The following is a 14,915-nucleotide window of genomic DNA, read 5'->3' on the forward strand; positions in this document are numbered from 1 at the left end:
TCCAGAGGGGCACGCTCAAGGCAATTTGATAGTCTGGTGTAGAGCCTGTCCAGTAAATGACTGAGTAGCATTTCCTAAAGAGAACAAAAATATATTACAAAAATGGCTAAAACAAATCCTTTTAGCATCAGCCAACAATGTTGGCTGCCTAAATGATACATTTATGCCAATAAACAATTATCAAAACAAACATGAGTGGACTATAATAATTTATACTACGGGGCCGTTGAATGCTTGAATCTGATTGGCTGATGAACGTTCTGAGGTGTGCAATTATTTTCTGGGAGATGCACAGCGAACGTAGTTCCAGGCAGCTCTTGACCGCATTACAGTTCCATATCACTTCGCATAGTTAACTGTAATAACGGACTAAAAAACAACAATATGACAGACGATTTTCCTTTACGGTGAATATAAAACGTTCAACAACTGGGCGGCAGCAGTATTAGACAGTCCAGATGAAAACCAACAGACGGAAGCGGACATCAAAGGCAAGCTTTTCTGTGTCATTACTGAAATCACACACACTCGCACTCGCACTACAGTTTGCACAAAAAGCTGTCAGCGCTGCCCTGACGATTTGATCAGTTCGCCTATATAGTGGAGCAACTTAAAGGCTACACGTGACATTTTTTCACTAGCGAGGTAATAACAGCGCTGTTGAGACGCACAGAGGTAGCCTAATTCACACAAGCGCTCTCTCTCTCTCTCTCTCTCTCTCTCTCTCTCTCTCTCTCTCTCTCTCTCTCATTCATTCGCTCTCATTCATTCTCTCTCTCATTCTAATAACTTTATTAATAACTGCAGTTATTTACTTAACAGCTTTAAAATGACGTATTGGAACTAGCAAAAGAGCCGTTGGATGAGACGCGGAAGAAATAGTCCTACTCACAATAGCGATTTAAGTACAAAAACCGGACGAATCCCTTTAAATATATCTTCGGATCGATGTCTTGAGGTGTGGTAACCGTAGTATAAGCGGAATAATTGACTCCGGGGCGTTCAATTATTAGAATAATAATGCACACCCGAGGTGTAACGGCCACTCCGCTTCGCGTCGTGACCGCATCACCACCTCGGGTGTGCATTATTGTTCTAATAATTGAACGGCCCGTCGTCAATTATTCCTTACTTATACATTTAGCATAAATCAAACCTGAATTTAAAATACTCAAATTATATATGTCATAGTCATGGCTCAGAGAAACTATGATAAATATGACCAAACATTTTTGCGCTCAGTCTAGCTTAGTTTTGTGAGGATGCGCCTGTTTCTAAGTGGTTAAGCATCTGTTGCAGGTCAGCTGATTTGGGACACTGCAGGGCACATGGAAGTGAATTAAACAATTCTTAAACTACATAAAGAGTGATTCATATTTTTAATATATATTTGCAGTAATTTTGGATTTAAAACATGCTTTAAATTGCATAGGCTTTATAAAATGTTAATTAACCTGCTCTGCGACTCTCTGCAGCTTCCAATTAGGCCAACTGGGCAAATTAAATCCCTTTACTTTACTATGGTATTCCTATAAATGTTATCATCCACCAAACCAAAAGAAAGAAAAACATTGTACACATATAGTATGATATGATACTGACCTGCGAAGACCCACCCTGTTCTGTCATTTTTCTAGAAGGTAAAGCAGAAGACCATATAAGGAATACATCGTTTAATATGAAAATATATTTAATTATAAGATTGAATAGCAAAATTAACAGTACAGATAGGCTAACGTTAGCGTTAGTGTAACTTACATTTCGTGAAACAAAAAAGGCTAACCCAACTAAGAAACAATGATTATCAACTTAGGGATTATCGCACATATGAAAACTACTTAAACAAATGTATAACAGTGAGTGATTGCAGGGGGGAGATAAGAAAAAAAAACATATCTTTATTAGTACTTCACACCGCCAGCTCGGGAAGATGGTCATGGGTTTTTTTTCCCCCTTTCTCGGTCGCGTGCAACCGGTTTAAAAGAGCTCTTCTGATTGGCCGAGATTCTCCGCTCTTTGAACAGGGCCTGCCGCTGCCTCACAGATGCACAAATCACTTTTGCTCCACATTTCGCGTAGTATATGGTGCAAAAGTGAGAGCGCACGGAACTGGTCATTTGAAGGCGAAACATATGCGTTTGAGACTCGTAGCAGCAGATTCAAGCAGTTGTAGTGATTGGACTTGTGATTGTGTTAGAAAAATATCCAAGAAAAGTAATGCATTTGTGACCAAATATTCTACAAGTGTGCGCCTCTCATTGCATGGATTCACATATTAATTTGCGGGTGTGCAAAATTTGTCTGTGACTTCACATTTTTGATACGGGTGTGTGAATGCGTTTTGCACCATATTTACTGCAGCAACTGTGGCAAAAATGTGAGCGTATGAGTTTCTTCATGTGTGATTCGTAGAATAGGATTTGTGTAGCCTGACAAGCCAGACCCACATCAAGATGTTGGGTCTGGAAACTCACCATTGACAGGGCTCAATCCGATGGGCGGGATAAACGGTTGTCTTTCACATTCCCTCTGCACCCAATTGGATAGCACCATGACCGCCACAACCAACCAGAGCAAAGAAGAAGGCGAAGCTCATCTAACGTTAGTTGATAGACTTTCGCTGTATCCGGTCTGCAAAACTCCGAACACATCTTCTTTTCTTAAGAATGACTTCAGTGCCGTTCTTTTCTCAAAGAAAAGCTTAACTCCAAGTCTTCCAGAGTCACGGCCAAAACCAATTCAAAAGACCGCTGTTCTGTTCATCAGCTTTATTTTACGAGTAGCACGCAGAACCGCCGCAACTCTGCCGTGACGTGCCGTCATTGTGTCAAGCCTTGTTCAAGCTTGTTCAGTCGCAACAGCACATATAAATATATATATTTTTACCTTAAACTCTCTTTGGAGACCACAATCCTTGCTCCCTGTCTCCCCAACCATTTCACTGCATGAAAAGTGGGATTTTCGTCAGTATGTGGCACTGTAGATTGCCATGAAACTTCAGGTTTACGACTGTGCACGGCAATTTGCAGGCAACACCGAAAACTGCCGTAAATTGTCGGAAATTGACGTGGGCCTTGCTTGGCAGTTCAAGACAATCAATCCTAATCCCATCAAATTTGTGAGCGAGACCTGTAGTCTGTACATGCATGTGGTACTAAATACATTTTCCATTCTGTCCAGGAAAATGTATTAATACAGAGTTTTTTCATTAATTCTGGAAAACATCCTTATAACAATGACCTCGCATGTGATTGGAGGAGCCCGACGAGCTTCTCGTCCTCATCCAATCATGTGCGAGGTCATGGCCATGATGCGTACAAAACTTGAAGACGAGCTTTAAACAGACGTGTTTTGGCCTCTTTTTTTTTTAAATACATTTCCTGTGTTTTTGCTGCTTTGCTTTTTTGTGATCAACAATGACAGGACGCCGTCTCGCCTTCAGCTCCCCTTCAACTCCTCTGCATGGACGCGGCTAACTTTTTCGACAAATTTTCAGCTGTCCGGCGTCTTCACAACTCTGAGGTAAACTGCAGGCGCTATGAACCAGAGCATGGGTAATGTGACGTTACGATTTAAAGAATATGCTTTTATTCAGCTGTATAAGGAAATGGATGCGTTAATAGATCCGAGCTTAAAACTGCACATTTTGTTTACACAGACTATCCTCGCCTTATAACGAAGCCGTGAGCTCTTATCTGCTTGGAGCGATTTCCACGAGTCCAGATTTAACCGCTGATCACGACGAAATTGTGTGTAAGTATATCTTCTAATGTTTTTCTCATTCCTTGTTTAATTTTACCGTGACTGTTTTTATTAATACCAGTCTCATGTAATTGTTTTCCAGCTGCCTGTAAGACGTATTATGAATCGACACGCCGGAGCTTCTGATACAAACAAACAACCTGAACTTACATAGCAGGCGGAAACTGCGAAGTTTAGCTCGGAGTCGATCAAGAAGAAAAGGGGTAAGATTTATTATATTAGATCCGTTTTTTGTCAATGTGAGTATTTTTCAGGTTGCTTATTGTCTTTATGGATTGTATTACAGTTGCTGGAAGCGAGACGAAGTGTGCTGGGTGAGGATGAGGTGGACATTTGAAAGTGCGCGACCATTGAACTCATATCTGAGGAGAAAGACGGCATTGTTGACGGGGTGTCTGGATGGATTGTGCGATCACCGGCCTCTCGCAGCCTGGAGTTTTCCGAACTCTCGGCAACTCACCATATACGCCTGTGTTTCCCGAATGTGTTGGGCGCTTCTTTTTGACGTTTTTGGAGGGCAACATAAGAGACATTACTGCACCATGCACTGTACATAGTTGTGTGTTTAACAATAAAGCTCTTTCTTTGAATAAACAGCTGTGTGTTTATAAATTAAGCTCTTTCTTTGAATAAACGGCACGGTCCGGGCAAATTTTCCCATATATTCCTTGATGGTATGAATAGTGTAGTTCATAGCACAATAACATTAATATAAAACATAAATTATTACAACATAAATTATATATTTATTATTATTATTATTGGGGTTTACATTTATAATGAGCCAGGGTGACCAATAATGATTGGTTTGCAGTGATCTGCCAACCAATCACGAGGGATTTTTCTTGTTTAAAAGTAGTGGCTTCAGCCAATAGTGAGTGAGTAAATTCAAGTCAGGCCGTTGACTCTCTGGTTTTGCTGCTATTCATTTGCTAATTAGAGGCGTTGCACCTCAGCACGGTCTCTCAGCGGGGGCTCTCCACCTACGTCATGGTTCGTTTACAACAATTTGAGGCACAGAGGAACGCGACGTTCGCTGCCTCTAAATTGTCGAAAACTGCCGAAAATTAGGGAGATTTCCGGGAGTCTACAGGCGTTTACGGGGTTGAAAATCCATGCAGTGTTTCCTCCAAAATAATCTTTTTTTTCTTTTTCTCCTTTTTGTTCCAAATCAGTGCACAGACAATTTGTATGGCAAACTTTCTGCAGTTTATCATTTTTAATAACAATTCCAGTCTCACGTGAGAACTCCGGTGTGACGCACGTGTGATCTCGTGTTGTTTACTTGTCACATATCACATGTGTTTGGTTGTGAAATGTAGTTTGCACAACAGAGAGAGTTGTCTGTGATTACTCCTATTGTAGTCATGCTGTGTGAAACCTCCTGTCGCTGATCCATCGGTCAGTGTGAAAATTTGAAAATCGTGCAGTCTGAACGCGGCATTAAGGTTATCTTTACATCTAAAACTCTTTCAAAATTGATCACATGTAAAAGGCTTTTCTCCAATGTGAATTCTCATGTGACTGTCAAGGCTTTCTTTACGTCTGAAACTCTTTCCACACAGTTGGCAGGTGTAAGACGTCTCTCTTGTGTGAATTCTCATGTGGACTTTAAGGCTTCCTTTTTGAGTGAAACTCTTTCCACACAGTTGGCAGGTATAAGACGTCTCTCCAGTGTGAACTCTCATGTGTCTTTTAAGGTTTCCTTTTTCAGTGAAACTCTTTCCACACTGTGGGCATATGTAAGGCTTCTCTCCAGTGTGAACTCTCATGTGACTGTCAAGGTTCCTTTTATGTCTGAAACTCTTTCCACACTGATGGCATGTGTAAGGCTTCTCTCCAGTGTGTACTCTCATGTGGTCTTCAAGGTTTCCTTTACGTATGAAACTCTTTCCACACTGTTGGCAGGTGTAAGGCTTCTCTCCAGTGTGAATACTCATGTGATATTCAAGGTTTTCTTTACGTTTGAAACTCTTTCCACACTGTTGGCAGGTGTAAGGCTTCTCTCCAGTGTGAAATCTCATGTGGACTTCAAGGCTTCCTTTACGTATGAAACTCTTTCCACACTGTTGGCAGGTGTAAGGCTTCTCTCCAGTATGAACGGTCATGTGGACTTCAAGGCTTCCTATATATCTGAAACTCTTTCCACACTGTTGGCAGGTGTAAGGCTTCTCTCCAGTGTGAACTCTCATGTGGACGTTAAGATGTCCTTTATTTCTGTAACTCTTTCCACACTGTTGGCAGGTGTATGACTTCTCTCCAGTGTGAGTTCTCATGTGGACTTCAAGGTTTCCTTTGTGTGTGAAACTCTTTCCACAAAGTTGGCAGGTGAAATAACTTTTAGTCCCTGTCTTTTGAGCACTTTTTTGTGAGGAAGTCTTTTTAGCCTGTGTCGATCTTTCTCCAGTCTTGAAATCATGATGTTTATCATAATGGTCTTTTTCTTCTTCCCTTTCATTAAGTTCATGACTTGCCTCTTTGAGTTCCATGAGGTCTAGGACAAAAACAGACATAAAACAAATTTAGACATTTAAAGGATCAATACCAGGGTATAGGGTAGTATTATATATATATATCATCTTCAATGCTCCAACTGAGGGAAGGAGGTTGTTCCCCAAAATCTTGCAATACATGGCCCCCGTCATCCTCTCCTTAATACAGTGCAGTCACCCTGTCCCATGTGCAGAAAAACACCCCAAAGCATGATGCTACCAGCCCCATGCTTCACAGTAGGGATTGTGTTCTTGGGATGGTACTCATCATTCTTCTTCCTCCAAACACATTTAGTGGAATTATGACCAAAAAGTTCTATTTTGGTCTCATCTGACCACATGACTTTCTCCCGTGACTTCTCTGGATCATCCAAATGGTCATTGGCAAACTTAAGACGGGCCTGGACATGTCCTGGTTTAAGCAGGGGAACCTTCCGTGCCATGCATGATTTCAAACCATGACGTCTTAGTGTATTACCAACAGTAACCTTGGAAACGGTGGTCCCAGCTCTTTTCAGGTCATTGACCAGTTCCTCCCGTGTAGTTCTGGGCTGATTTCTCACCTTTCTTAGGATCATTGAGACCCCATGAGGTGAGATCTTGCATGGAGCCCCAGTCCAAGGGAGATTGACAGTCATGTTTAGCTTCCTCCATTTTCTAATTATTGCTCCAATAGTGGACCTTTTTTCACCAAGCTGCTTGGCAATTTCCCGTAGCCCTTTCCAGCCTTGTGGAGGTTTACAATTTTGTCTCTAGTGTCTTTGGACAGCTCTTTGGTCTTGGCCATGTTAGTAGTTGGATTCTTACTGATTGTATGGGGTGGACAGGTGTCTTTATGCAGCTAACGACCTCAAACAGGTGCATCTAATTTAGGATAATAAATGGAGTGGAGGTGGACATTTTAAAGGCAGACTAACAGGTCTTTGAGGGTCAGAATTCTAGCTGATAGACAGGTGTTCAAATACTTATTTGCAGCTGTATCATACAAATAAATAGTTAAAAAAATCATACATTGTGGTTTCTGATTTTTTTTTTTAGATTATGTCTCTCACAGTGGACATGCACCTACGATGACAATTTCAGACCCCTCCATGATTTCTAAGTGGGAGAACTTTCAAAATAGCAGGGTGTTCAAATACTTATTTTCCTCACTGTATATATAATCCTATCCTAGGGATCAGCGGTGGGCAGATTTGGTCCTGGAGGGCCACTCTCTTGCAGAGTTTTAATGAAAGACTTCTGCCTTTCATTTTCAAGCAGTCCTGAAGACTTGGGGTTAAATTTGGGGGTTGGGTTGAATTTTGCAGGTGTGTTTGATCAAGGATGGAGTAGTGCTGGGCAGTTTGACCAACAATCATGTTTTTTTAGCAGGATGTTGGCAATTTAATGGTATATCACAGTTTTTATATATTCTAACAATTTAGAAATTAAAATTGTATTAATTATTATAAATATTATAAATTCATCATAATAATAAGTATGCTTTACTGTGCAAGTTATGTAATAATTTCAAGGTAGACAGAGCTTTTATTTTGCCGGCTTGGAATCAAGACCTTTGAGTTTGTGTGTGTTTTAACAAAGGGTAAATTATTTACTAATTAATTCATTAATTTATTAATCGAAGTACACTCTAATGTACAATACTAATATATTTTTGTTCATGTTATATATCAAACTTTTATCTTTATGGATTGTCTTGAAGACCTGTGATTTCCTGTGTATATAAAACGACAAATGTCGATAGTTTAATCAAATTGAACGGTGAAATGTTCATGAAGTGACTGACTCTACAGAAGAAGTTCATGTGCCTCGTATAGTGAGACAGCAGATGCTGAACAGTTTGTGTAGTAGTAGACGAAACCGCGGTGCTCATTCATGCAGACACAGCAGAACAAACCATCTTCAGATTTCAACAGCAGTCTTTATGAGCTTTAATATTCACAGACACTAGTCCATATCAATATCTGATTTATTGTACAGTCACACTTTTGATCTATTCATCCAAAAATTCTGTGACCTTCCGCTTTATAGAGTAAGCTCCATTTGTGACTGGATTCCGTGATTTCATTCGTGTTTTTTCATGAAAATCATATGGCTGTAAGTGGTATTTGCAGTATTAAACTTAGTTTGGGGAGTCATTTATTGTTGTGTTATAAATTTATTACCGTTAGTGTAAGAAAATATGCAATTAAAAGAGGACTGCTCTCTATACACTCAGAGCGCTCTTCATGGCCACTGAATAGATACAGCAGCTGTTTCAGCTACACATGAAACAGCTTGGCAGATCATATCGGTCACAAAATCTAATTAATGAACTGGTTTCGCCCATCACTAGGATTGAGCTAAAGTCTGCACAATAGTAGCAAACTACAATTCCTGTTCATCAATAAGGTGAAAAACGACCTGTTATAAGCCTAAATATACTATTCGAAAATTTTACTATTCGTGTAGTAATAGAATATGTTTGCTGTCGGAATGATAACAGTAGCGCACACAATAGTAGCTATTCCGTGCTCCAGCATGGTTAGCGATCACACTACACGCGCACAAGCAAACCGTGCCACCTCTACAAGCGGAGTGATCACACTAAACAAATGAACCAGACATGAACCAGTCAAAAAGCATGGTTCAGATTGTATTTTTGTTTTATTTTAAAAATATTTTATCAGAAATCTATATCACCCAGGAGAAGTGATTAACTCTTTTCCTGTCATTGATGAGATTTTCTATCATTTATGACACAATGCTTTCCCGCCATTGACGGAATTTTATGGCAGTCTATGTTTTCACTGGTATACGGTAGGGGACGCTATGACACATCTTCTGAATCAGTACAGAACCTCTGGATCAAAACATTATTTGTTAACCACTCAAGTGGTTACCTATCAGGTGGGTCGTTCAGGGTGTCATGGAGTGGTGAGGTGAGGTGTCTAAGTCACATCATCTAGATACTGGGGTTCCTCAGGACTCAGTGCTTGTACCTCTTCTTTTCTCCATTTACATGTCATCATTAGGATCTCTCATTCATAAACTTGTTTTTTCCCTATCACTGCTATGCTGATGACACACAACTCTACCTCTCATCCCAACCAGATGATCCGACGGTAGCTGCTCAGCCTGCAGATATTTCTTGCTGAATGAAGGACCACTACCTTCAACTCAACCTTGCAAAGACAGAACATCTTGTGGTCTCGACCAACCCAGCACTTCCTCACAACTTCTCCATTTGGGTGGGTTCATCAAGCATAACTCAATCCTGGACAGCCATGAACCTTGGAGTTTTGATTGATGAACAGATGAACTTCACAGACCACATTGCTAGAGCTGTCAGGCCCATCAGATTTGCCTTATACAATGTTAGAAGGATCAGGCCCTTCCTGTCGGAGCATGCTACACAACTCCTTGTACAAGCTCCTCTTCTATCCAGACTGGACTATTATAATGCTCTCTTGGCAGGCCTTCCAGCATGCTCTGTCAGACTTCTGTAACTGATACAGTATGCCAATAGCAGCTAGCATCAAATACAAGGCACTGATGTTTGCCCACAGAACAATCACTGGCTCTGCACCCCTACACCTAAACTCATTACTTCAGACCTACGTGTCCTTCAGAAGCTTGCAGTGAACAAAGCCATCCCAAAGAGGCACAAAATCATTTTCACCAACCTTTACCTTGACCTTTCCCTGCTGGTGGAATGACCTTCTCAACCCAGCTGCTGAGTCTTTAGCCATTTTCAAGACACTTCTGCAACATTTGACCCATTAATATTAGCACTTGCTATACCATATTTATATATACATAAATAAAAACTTGCTACATGTAATGTACTAACTGGGACTGATCACAGCACTTGTATATTGTTACCCTATTGTTGGTTGGTTACTTCTATTGCTCTCCTCATTTGTAAGTCACTTCGGATAAAATTATCTGCTAAATGATTAAATGTCAATTTAAGATGTAGCAAAACAAAAAAAGACATTACATTACCACTAAAGCTGGTAGATGGCAGCAGAGCAAGACACTGACTTATTACAGGGTCTTTCCTGGTTCAAAAATGGGTCTGTGAGCCCAGTACTGACAGTGAAGTTTAAGATCTTATTTTGATATCTCATATTATGTATGACCTCTTACCTTGGTATTTGTTTCAATTGTTCCTCATTGTTAACACATGGTTGCTCATACATGTGTTTTCTGTTTACTATGCCTGACTGTTAACCCTTAATCGTCCCTCAAGTAGGGTTTACGTTTGAGTCCCTTGGGGAAATATACATTTTTTACATGGAAAACTAAATATCTTTTTTTTTATTTACTTCTCAACTATACATTTATGCTGCGTTTTTGTGGGTATTTGGTAGTTTTTCACGTATTTACTGCACAAATACTTAAAGGAACACTTCAGTGGTTTAGCATTAGGCTTTGTATCAGTAGAAACCCGGTAGTATATTCAAATTATGGTACTTTCCCGCCTCATATTCCACTGAGACGAGAGAATTATGCATTTTATTTCTGGAAAAATTCCTCCGATGACGCAAAATGACGATATTTGCGTCATCGGAGGATTTTTTGGCCAGAGGCAAAAACTACAGCCACTAGATGGGGCTGTTCCGCATGTTATCAACCCGCCCACAGGGGAGAGATCTCACTCACAGAATGTAAGACACATGCTGCGTCCCAATTCGCCTACTTATACTACGTCCTAAAAGTATGTACACTTTTTGTGAAGAAAAAGTACATACTTTTGAGTGTGTAGCAGAAGAGTATGCAAGCTTTGGGACATACTACTTCGTCATCTTTAACGGACTCTGTTACATGCGTCCCGTCACCATTTAAACTGCCCTGTCAATCATCGTCACAGTTCAAATCCCCCACTTTAAATTTAATTTCCTACCGTATCGGAGAGAAATGTAGTCGCTCGTTTATCTGCCTTTCGTGGGTCTTTAGACTCCTCTCATGTGTTTGCAAAGTTAATGGCCAAACATATCATTACAAAAGTTCTCAATGCTGCTGCAGGTGAAATATAATGTGGATAATATTGAATAAATATCTTTTCGTCAGGTTAAATACTGATAATTGCTCACTCAAACCACTTTATCTAATCCTCTCCACTTAACTTAACCGTCAGACTCGCGTAACCGTCATGTTTGTAGTTTTTTAACACTTTTTATCCGCGTTTGTAGTTCTAATCGAATCCTCGTCCATCTCGCAATGTGTTGTGGGCAATATCAGCCGTTAGAGTGCGCATCGATCTGCACTTCGGATTCTGACCGGAAATAGTAAACCATCCGGGAATCTTTGGAATACTTTTTTCAACATACTAAGATTTGGGACATACTAATTCTGTTTTCGAATACTATCTAGTACGGATAGTATGCGAATTGGGACGCAGCAACAGAGACGGCCACACGGACAATAACGGAGCGCGGTGCAGAGTAAAGTGAGTGTTTCAACTTTTCAATGAATTCCTGTGATAGTTTAGCTTCCATATGCGATCTAAAAACGTGCCAGACTGGCGCTTAAAGGGTTAGTTCACCCAAAAATGAAAATTCTGTCATTAATTACTTACCCTCATGTCGTTCGACACCCGTAAGACCTCCGTTCATCTTCGGAACAGAAATGAAGATATTTTAGTTGAAATCTGATGGCTCTGAAAGGCCTCCATTGGCTCAATGGCACGGTTCACTATCAAGACCCTTAAAAGGTACTAAAGACGTCGTTACAAAGTCCATCTCACTACAGTGGTTCTAAAATAACTTTATGAATCGGCGACAATAGTTTTTGTGCGCAAAAAAACCCCTAAATAACGACTTATATAGTGATGACGATTTCAAAACACTGCCTCATGAAGCTTCGAAGCGTTATGAATCACTGAGCTGAATGATGATTCGGATCGCGTGTCAAACCGCCAAACTGCTGAAATTTGGCGATCCGAATCATCATTCGGCTCACTGATTCATAACGTGTAGAAGCTTCATGAGGCAGTGTTTTGAAATCGTCATCACTATATAAGTCGTTATTTAGGGGTTTTTTTGCGCAAAAAAACTATTGTCGCCGATTCATAAAGTTATTTTAGAACCACTGTAGTGAGATGGACTTTGTAACGACGTCTTTATTACCTTTTAAGGGTCTTGAGAGTGTAAAGTGCATTGTGTCAATGGAGGCCTTTCAGAGCGATCAGATTTCAACTAAAATATCTTCATTTCTGTTCCGAAGATGAACGGAGGTATTACGGGTGTCCAACGACATGAGGGTGAGTAATTAATGACAGAATTTTCATTTTTGGGTGAACTAACCCTTTAACATTACCTCAGCTCTGCTCAGCTCTCCGTGTGAATGAAATCTGACACTGTTGAGGAAATCTGACACTGTTGAGGAAATCTGACACTGCTGCGTCTGTGACGTGACTTTCGTTCGGATCACTCACACTTTATTGAAAAGACACATTCAGATTTTAATTGTAGTGTTTATTCTCTAACTGAACGAAATTATTGTATTACTATGAAGATCAAAACGACGCTGGGGGCGGTGTACGGAGTGGCCTCGTAGGGCAGCAAAGCAAGTGCATTCTGGGAGTTGTTGTCTTTCATCCACATGAGACAAAAATAAATTTTCTGTCTTTTCTCAGTCTAGAAGGCACCAAATTCAAAAATAATTTCACATTTCTACTGCATAAATGACCCAGTTTAAATACAAAGCTTAATGCTAAATCACTGAAGTTACCCTTTAACTATGTCATAAATTGGCTCATTAAATTTTTTTTTTAAATCACTTGAATGATGATCTTAATTAAATATAAATAGTTTTTGGACATTCTCATTATCGATTAATTGGGTCTGCTCTCTGTACGCAAAGCTTCCCCCAGTCGTGCCAAATGACAGCACTGAATAACACATTTGTATGGACAAAATGTGCATCTAGAAATAGTGGAGTGGAAACATATTGAGCTGATGCAGGAAAGGTACAGGATCCAAGCGGCCAAAACATGAGAATTATTTATTTTAAGCTTCAAGCGAATGCATTAGCGTTTAACATACCCTGTCATCTTTTACAGATGTGTGTGTGTGTCTGCATACTCAGTGCAAAATGTTCATTTTACAGGTTATATCCACTGATCTATATAGAGAACAGCAGTTATATCCTCATCTGTAAATGTTACTAATTCACGCGAGTATTTCCATTTTGCATGAAAGTGCGTCCTGTTTTGTGTGTGTGTTTGTGTTCCTGCAGAACATTCCTCTTATGTGGTAACACTGATATAATTTTTTGTAGGGATTTGCTTAGTAACTTTTTTGCACATAATGTATAGCACAAACATACCCTTACGGAAATTATGCAGTATTGATAACCATTTATATAACCACACAAATACCAAAACTATGAATTTGAAGCAAAACGCTAATTTGTGGTTACCATTGAATAACTAAAATAACCATGTTATTTATTTATCATTATTGTTTGTTTTGTTTATTGTAAAACCATGGTTAATGTATGTAATGGTAGATATATTCACTATGTGTGTGTTCATAGCTCTCAGCTGACACATTTGTTTGAAGGACAGCATTGGACAGGATGTGGAATAGTGTGCTTTGCCAATAAAAAAAGGCACATTGAGGGTGATTTTTTTTATTGGCAAAACATTTTTTTTAATGAACTATTCCATTAATGAAGGGGTGTCTGATTTGACAAAAGCTTGAGCTGACTGTAGAGTAGCTTGAGATGTAAATTATATCACTTTAATACATCACTAAATATTCAACTATATTAATCTGCCCACATTGACACTATATGATAATTGAACTGAGATGGATGACATCACTGTTTTCTACAGAGCAGCTGTACAGCTGAATCAAATTCTGTTGCATTATTTTCCTGTTTAACACTGTGAAGCTGCTTTGAAACAATCGGCATTGTAAAAAGCGCTATATAAATAAAGATTGACAACAAAATCTTTAAAACTTTGAAGAACCTCGGTTTTAAAAGGTGAAATTTTAATATTACTGAGCTAGAACTCTATTCTTATTTAAATGAATGAGTACTCTATTTAGATCATCACAGGTAAAAGCACACTGCAAAAAAATATATATATATTTTCTTTTTTCCGGTCCAAATTAGGGCTGCACGATAATGGTTAAACTGACAATCACGATTATTTTGCTCAAAATTATAATCACGATTATTCTATCAAAAAGGGTAATGTAGTTATGGTCATTTTGCATGTTCTCTACCAACCTACACTTCACCCAAAAGGCCTGTAGGTGGTACACCGACTTCATTTAACCAACTATGTTAACTTCGTTAGATGGTAAATCAATACAAAACACATGGTTTTGGTGAAAGCTTTGTAATCTGTATTCACATTTGATTTATAACAGTTCGTTTGCAGATGAGACAAACCACAGATCAGATTGCCCTGCAAATTCACAAAGCAAAGAACGATGCTCTTTGTTATAAAAAATGTCCCTGGCTTGGGGCATTCTAAAACGTTTAACGTGGCTTAATGCACTAAGACAGTGATATTAAAAGACCAAACTCATAATAAACCACACTGTACAGCAAAGCAGTTGAGCTCAGAATATGAACGCAATTCGTTTAATTACATGTTAAGTGTTTTCCTCCCATAGAAAACCGTTATAAATAAAAAACTTAAGGTCACTTAATGTAGCC

Source organism: Gobio gobio (genome assembly GCF_949357685.1).
Source record: "Gobio gobio genome assembly, chromosome: 5".
Taxonomy (NCBI): domain Eukaryota; kingdom Metazoa; phylum Chordata; class Actinopteri; order Cypriniformes; family Gobionidae; genus Gobio; species Gobio gobio.